Source organism: Solanum stenotomum, chromosome 2 (assembly GCF_019186545.1).
Source record: "Solanum stenotomum isolate F172 chromosome 2, ASM1918654v1, whole genome shotgun sequence".
Classification (NCBI taxonomy): Eukaryota; Viridiplantae; Streptophyta; class Magnoliopsida; order Solanales; family Solanaceae; genus Solanum; species Solanum stenotomum.
Genome location: NC_064283.1, coordinates 50,252,462 through 50,260,596, shown reverse-complemented (window position 1 = coordinate 50,260,596; position 8,135 = coordinate 50,252,462). Strand labels below are relative to the sequence as shown.

Below are 8,135 nucleotides of genomic sequence, written 5' to 3'. Positions count from 1 at the left end.
AAAACCTAAAGCAATTGTGTTGAGCTGAGCTAAAATTATGTTTTGATGATCGACAAAATACAAAAGAAGACCAGGTCCTTAATAGCTCTCGCGGATGATCTAGTTTGTAGTAGTTCAAGTTACTACAACAAAAGATATATTTAGTGGCAATAAATGTTCCTTTTAGCGGCAATAGTGGTACGGTACATAGTTTCAAGTTAGGCCTTTCTTCAATGTGGTCTCCTATTGGTAGATCTCTTGCTTCAGGTTCCCAATGAATAATAACGACCATTGGGTTAATGTTATTGCATCCAGAGTCGTTAATGTCTTTAGTGACATTTAGATAAAGTGTGGTTGTAAATACGAGTAATATTTATTATTATTGCTAAATATAATATAGCAACAATTATGCTATTGCAGTTAAATCCTTTATTAGTTTTAGTGAGCTGATGAAATGTATGTATGGTACATTATAAATGTATCAAATAGGACCAAATAGAAATGAGTGTTTTTATACAGAGTATATAAAATGTAAAGAAATAGCACATTGTCCTAACTAAATCCAAAAGCTAGCTCATGAATGAAGGATTGTGCAAATCATATAAGCAAACCACCGGTCCAATCCCCAACTAATGTGGGGCTCTTACTCACTCTAACACACCATATAATCACCCTCAAAGGGGAGCACAAATGGGGATGACCACGTAAAGATATGGTCCTTGGGTCTAACTTAACCTCAAAATCTAGATCATTAGAGGAGGTTTATTCAAATCCATTCCAACAAACCATTTTGTTTCCCAACCAATGTGGGACTCTAACCCACTCTAACACCAGTTTCATGATCAACCCAACTTGAGTGTGGAGCGGGAGCCCAAATGATGATGAACCTTGTATGAACTTAAGTAAGAATCCTCCCCTTAGGAGCAAACTTTTGGGGTTGAAGTGCCATATCTTTACATGGTAATAGAGTCATGTCCATTTGGACACTTGATACATACTCAAATTGGGCTTAGACTTGGGCTTGGACATCAAGGCGGGTGTTAAAGTTCTACATTGATTGGGAAATTAACTAATAGTCTTCTTATATGGACTTGAAGCTTCATATCCTTAAATAAACAACATTTACAAATTGATTAAACACACTTATGATCTTAAGCGGGATATAATTAATTTGAACAATACATATCATTTGCTGTTTTGATCTCTTAATGAGAATAATTTATTATAGGTCCACATATCTAGTTCATTGATTGTTCAGCTGAATCTACCGAATCACTTCAGAGATTTCTTTAATAAAGTTTTATAATATTTAACACCAACTTGTTTTAGGGAGAAACATTTGTTGTCTTCCTTAAATAGACTCGAAGAATTAAGGGCATGAGAAACGACAACAGAGTAGAGGAACACAATGGTCTATCAGCGAGTGTAAAGTCGGATTATATAGTAATGAAGATCATCTCCCGCTGGCCCTTTATGTTTGTTGTTCACTATAAACTTCTATCCTAGAATTTCAGAGGTAGGATATCTCATCCTGAATTTTCCAAAACATTGTTTCAACGCCAAAAAGTCACATCTATACAACTCATCTATTTAGTACATGATGGGAGATAAATAACATAATTCCCAAAATCTCCTTTAACCCTATCACTCAATCTGTGATGACATTATGTTTTGGCGTAGAGATTTTGGGCTCATGTAATGGTCTCATTCTCTTTGAGTTTGAGGGAATTAAGTGTTACTGTATTTTCAATCCCTTAACTGGAAAGCATCAATTGATTCCATATCTGAATGCTCCTAGAAATGAGTTAGAAAAAACACGCCTAGTGGTTGATTACCCTAATGCAGATCAATACAAATTGGTAACCATAAGTAACTTTCTCTAAAAATTTCACTTACTTTCAATAGAGTGATCTGGCTTGTGGCGTAAAATCCAACTGAGAACCAATAGTTTCATATGCTTACATTACGGCAGTCCATCTGTTTATTGGTATGATTCTCTTTATAATCTTTGAAGTGACGGTAGTGTTCTACCTCTTCATACAAAGAAAGCAGAGGGTATACTCATTGACCCTCCCGAGTTAATTGATCATTATGTTCTCAGCCATGGAAAAATTTTGACTGGTAGGGAAATGAGTAGTAGCGATATATGGCTAGGGAGGGCGCAAGGTTTACTCACCTTTGTATTCATTTTCAGAAAGCACATAGTCATTGGCACTTATGATAGAGAAAGCAATTGTTAGAGGGTTTCCCATACTTTGGACAACTTTGTTTTAGGTCCGGATGGCCATATTATAGGCTTTCCAGTCTGGATCGATAGCAAACACGTGTCTTTTCTTTTTACGACGTCCTTCAAAATAGTATCATGATCTATATGAGTATGATACCAACATCAATGTGTACAAATATGTTGCACTTCTGGACACACTTGATTATCGCATGTCTTGCTTCCACCCAACATTATCTTTTGTCCAAAAGACTCTCTCCAATTATGTAACGACTGGTCAGCAGGCGTATATTGATGAAAAGTTGGATGACATCAAAATATTTATTTTCGAAGGTACCAACTAGTTGAACTTTAAGGCTTTAGTCTTTCAGTTAATGCCAGAGAAGGAGATACATGAGAAGGGTAGCTTGACAATAGTTGTGAGAATGAATATAATAATAGATGTGGCATATGCACTTCATTATCTTGACCATTCTTCTGATTCATTACAATATTCAGGAACGAGTTTCACTAAACCAAAATCACCCAAATGAGTTGTGAGATCTTTATCAAGAAAAATGTTTTGTGGTTTTATATAACAGTGAATCATGGGTGTTTGACACTCATGGTTAAGATAATGAAGTGCATACGCCAAATCTATTATTATATTCATTCTCTGAAGTATGGTCAAGCTACTCTTCTCATGTATCTCCTTCTCTGGCATAAACTTAAAGACTAAAGCCTTAAACTTCAACAAGCTGGTAGCTTCGATGATATATCTTTTGATGTCTTCCGACTTTTCAACAATATACGCCTATTGAGTGGTCGTTACATAATTGGAGGGTGTCTTATGGACACAAGCTAATGTTGGGTGGAAGCAATACATGGGATAATCAACTCTGTCCAGAACTGCAACAGTTTTGTACACATTGATGTTGGTATCATAATCGTATAGATCATGATACATTTTTGGAGGATGTCGTACCAGAAATGACACTTGCTTGCTGTCGATCCAGACTGAAAAGCCTATAATATGGCGATCTAGACCTAAAACAAAGTTGTCTGAAGTTTGGGAAACCCCCAACAGTTTCTTGCTCTGTCGAAGTGACAATGACTATGTACTTTCTTAAAATGCATACAAGTGTAAGTAAACCTTGCGCATTCCCTAGCAATATATCGCTACCACTCATATCCCAACCATTCAAAAAATTTCCATATCTGAGAACATAATGATCAATAAACTCGGTAGGGTCAATGAGTATACCCTTTTCTTTATTTGTATCAAGAGCTAGAACACTACCGTCACTTCTTAGAAAATACAGAAAATAATGCCAATATACAGGTGCACTACCGTAAGGTAAGGATATGAAACTATTAGTTCTAAGTTGGATTTCATGCCACAAGCCATATCGCTCTGATGAAAGTAAGCGAAATTTGTACAACAAGTTGGAATTTTCAACCAGGTTCCTTATGGTTACCAATTTGTATTGATCTGCATTAGTGTAATCAACCAGTAGGCCTATTTTTTCTAACTCATTTCTAGGAGCATTCATATATGGAATCAATTGACACTCTCTAGTTAAGGGATTGAAAACACATTAACACCTAATTCTCCCAAACTCAAAGATAATTAGACCATTACATGAGCCCAGAATCTCTATGTCAAAACATAACGTCGTCATATATTGAGTGATACGGTTAAAGGAGATTTTTGGGAGTTGTCTGATTAATCTTCCATCATCTACTAAATAGACGAGTTGTGTAGTCGTGACTTTTTGGCGTTGGAACAATGTTTTGGAAAATTCAGGATGAGATATCCTAACTTTAAAATTCTTGGATAGAAGTTTACATTGAACAACAAACCTCAAGGGCAAGCAGGAGATGATCTCCATCACTATATCATCTGGCATTTTTACAGTCGTTGATAGATCATTGTGTTCCGCTGCTTTGTTTCTATTTCTCATGCCCTAATTTCTTTCTATTCTATTTTTTAGTCTATTTAGGAAGACAACAAATGTTTTACCCTAAAACAAGTTGGTGTTAAATATTATAAAACTTTATTAGGGAAATCTCCGAAGTGATTCGGTAGATTCTGCTGAACAATGAATGAACTAGATATGTGGCCCTATAATAAATCATTCTCATTTTGAAATCAAAACAACAAATAATGTATATTGTTCAAACTAATTATATCTCTCTTATGATTATAAGTGTGTTTAATCAATTCATGAATTTTGTTTATTTAAGGATATGACACATCAAATCCATAAAAGCAGACTATTAGTTAATTCCCCAACCAATGTGGAATTCTAACACCCGCCTACACGACCAAACCCAAGCCTAAGCCCAATTGGAGTGTGTATCGAGAGTCCAAATGGACATGACTCTGATATCATGTAAAGATATGACACTTTAACACCAAAAGTTAGCTACTGAGGGGAGGATTATTACTTAAGCCCATACAAGGTTCATCATTATTTGGTCTCCCGCTCCACAATCAAGTTGGGTTGATCATGAAATGGGTGTTAGAGTGGGTCAGAGTCCCACATTGGTTGGGAAACGAAATGGTTAGCTTATATGAATTTGAGCAATCCTTCTCTCATGATCTAGATTTTGAGGTTAAGTTAGACCAAAGTACCATATCTTTACATGGTATCATAGTCAAGTTCATCCCCATTTGGGCTCTCCTTTAAGGGTGAATATATGGTGTGTTAGAGTGACTAAGAGCCCCACATTAGTTGGGGATTGGACCAATGGTTTGCTTATATGATTTGGACAATCCTTCATTCATGAGCTAGCTTTTGAGTTAAGTTAGGTCTATGTGCTATATCTTTACATTTTATATACTACGTATAAAAAAACTTTTTTATGTTTGGTCCTATTTGATATATTTATAGTGTACCATACTCTGGATGCAATAACATTAACCCAATTACCACTAAATGTTCAGTGGGATCTTGTCACGCCCCGAGCCTACACCCTGGACGGGACCAGCACCCGGAGACCATTTCTGGCCCCAAGAGAACCCTTGGCCTGACTTTCTTAACTCAGTGGAAACCTCAACAGAATAACTCAATGCAATGCAATATTACAAAACAACTTAACTTATAAAATATGGCCATTAAGGCAACTCGAATCTCAAAATAGAATATTTACATATATATATAGATGAGAGACTCAAAACTAACTGACTGACTGTCTGTCTATGAAGCCTCTAAAATACTGAGATGGATGTTGGGACAGACCCCGCAACATCCTAATAAAACAAAGAACACCAAGATAATCGAGTCCTCCGGAATGTAAGGAGGCTCACCACTGACTCTGGAGTGCTCAGCTGGATCAACGACGTGCAGGATGCTGATCTGGGGTACCTGAATCTGCATCATCAAACGATGCAGGCCAACTGACATCAGTACATGGAATGTACGAGTATGCGAGCTGGAAAACTAAGCAACAAAGGCTAGAAGGAAATCTGGAAGAAACTGAATAGCTTACGTGGCTCAACTCAACTCAACCTGACTGACTTCTTTCAATATAAGGCAATTTAAAACAAGTGCGATATAAAGAAAGACTGTTTAAAACATGCTATAAACTCTGTGTGTATACAAAAATACAATAAGCCTGAAATGTATATAGAAATACAATGAACTGATGTATATAAAAATACAATAATCTCTGCATATGAAAATAAAATAACTGCTGTGGGAGCTTCTCTAACCGACAACCATCACATAAGAGCTATAGTGATGATACAGCGATCGACCTCACGCTGCCAGAGCATCTTATACCCGGCCAAAGGTATAAGACCTGAACTGCCTAATGGATCCACTAGTCTAATCTGAAAAGGGTTCATCTAAAAAGTATGATCCTTTTCTACCCATGGTGTCTAACATGGTTCTATGGGGGCTGTGGGTTCTTTGAACGCTCCCCCAATTCGGTGCTCGATACTACTCCCAAAAATGTACTAGCTCTTATGTTTTTAAAACACATTTCTTCCTGCTGATATGAGATAATTACTCAAAAACTAGCCCGAAGGCTCTTTTGAAATCTCAGTTACCAACCTTGATTAGATGTAAAGACCTTTATTTAAAACTTCTTTGGGAATATATAGTTCCCTAATAACTTTGAGAAATGAACTCAACTTTAAACTCTTGACTTGACTTGAAACTGAGACTCTTACTCTACTTGAAACTCTATACTCTTTTACTTGACTTCTAACTTCACTTGACTTGGAACTATCTTTCCTTGAATCGGAATTATGAATTCAAGGTGTTCGATCACATGTGATGGAGGGATTCTTGAACGCTTAGACGTACTATGGAGTGTCGGAAACAACTATAAAACAGAGGTATAATACTTTGGAATATGCATGAGAGAGTGAGAAAAGAAATGGGGGAAACTTGGCTGAGACTTCAGATTTTTGGTGACACAGATGGCACTTACGGACGCCATCGACGGACCATAGATGGACTTACGGTCCGTCCTGCAGGTCCGTAGATCGCGTCAGAAACTTCCCCAGAATTCATTTTAAAAAAAAATGACTAAGTGTTGACCTACGGTCCGGACTTACGGTCCGTAGGTCAGGTTACGGACCGTAGGTCGTGCCCGTAGATCGATTCCCCAAAACCCAACTTCTGTCCCGATTGACGGTCGACCAGTACGGACCGTCAATCGATCTACGGTTCGTAGGTCACGTCCGTAGATCGGGATCGACAGCCAAAACTTGCTGAGAATTGATGGTGAATCAACTTCAAAAGGGGCATAACTCTTAGAATCATAATTCCCTCAATCATACAATAGGTTTCAACTTAAATACACAACCCAATCATGTCTCACAACGAACAATAACTTCAACAACACCACCAACAACATCAACAACAACTAACAACTTCAACACTTCAACCACAAATTTCAATCTTTTCTCAAACCATAGAATAAACTTAGTGTGTGTGAGGGAAAGAGTCAACCCACACAAAAACTCACATACCTTGATAGGGATCACCCCCGACGAAAATCCACAATGATCTTGTTGATCTCCTCTTTCTTCTCTTCTTCTTCTTCTCCTTCTTCTCTTCTTCAATCTCAAGAACCCTAACTCTTTCTCTTTCAAAATGGGGCAAAATGGTCCAAAGATCAGCCTAATCCAACATTATGAGCTCAAAAGAAATGATTTGTGAAAAGACCAAAATGCCCTTAATTTTTCAGACGGATTTCCCTTCCAACTGCCCAACTTCTAAAGGGCATAACTCCCTCATACGAACTCGGAATCGAGTAAACTCGGTGGCGTTGAAAAGGTCATTCCACGAGCTTCGCAACCATAACTGGAACTACTCCTAAATCATCCTGAGCTAGGAGTTACGACTACTCAAAGTTGGCCAAAAACTCCTTGATTTCCACACTTAGCCAAATTTCCAGATTTTTTTTTTTTAATTTTTCCAAAAATAACTATTTCCAAATTTCAAGCTCCTTCAAAGCCACTTCAAATTTTCGGATGTTATAGATCTTGTAGTGAGAGACTTGGGAAAGGAGACGACATTGAAGTAAGGCCTAACTTGAAACTTTGTAACATAGTTCGACCAATCATAACTGATCACTATTGTTGCTAAAAGGAAAATCTATTACGACTGAATATTTTTTTTACTGTAGTAACTTGAACTACTGCAACCTAATTCCTCCGCAGACCTGCTAAGGACCTGGTCTTCTTTTATTTTTTGTCAATCGTCAAAACATGACTTCATCTCAGCTCAACACAAGTACTTTTGGTTCTATATGGAGAAAAAAAAGTCATAGATATATCATTCGAAGGTAATCCGTCAAGTTAGCTATGTAGGATATACAACTATGACAATATTAGGCCATATAGAAAAAAGGAAAATGCTTCTCGAAAATCAACAAGGAGAAGTGTAAGCAGAATATTGAGAGTAATAAGCCTCCGGTAATTAGTGTATCATAT

The 8,135-nt window shown here is 37.2% G+C and overlaps 2 pseudogenes; one reads left to right on the top strand and one right to left on the bottom strand.

Moving 5' to 3' along the window:
- The first annotated feature begins 1,356 nt into the window (after positions 1-1,356).
- LOC125857099 (uncharacterized) lies at positions 1,357-2,547 on the top strand (annotated as a pseudogene).
- A 116-nt stretch (positions 2,548-2,663) lies between these two features.
- On the bottom strand, positions 2,664-4,146 carry LOC125856058 (uncharacterized; annotated as a pseudogene).
- Between the last annotated feature and the right edge of the window lie 3,989 nt (positions 4,147-8,135).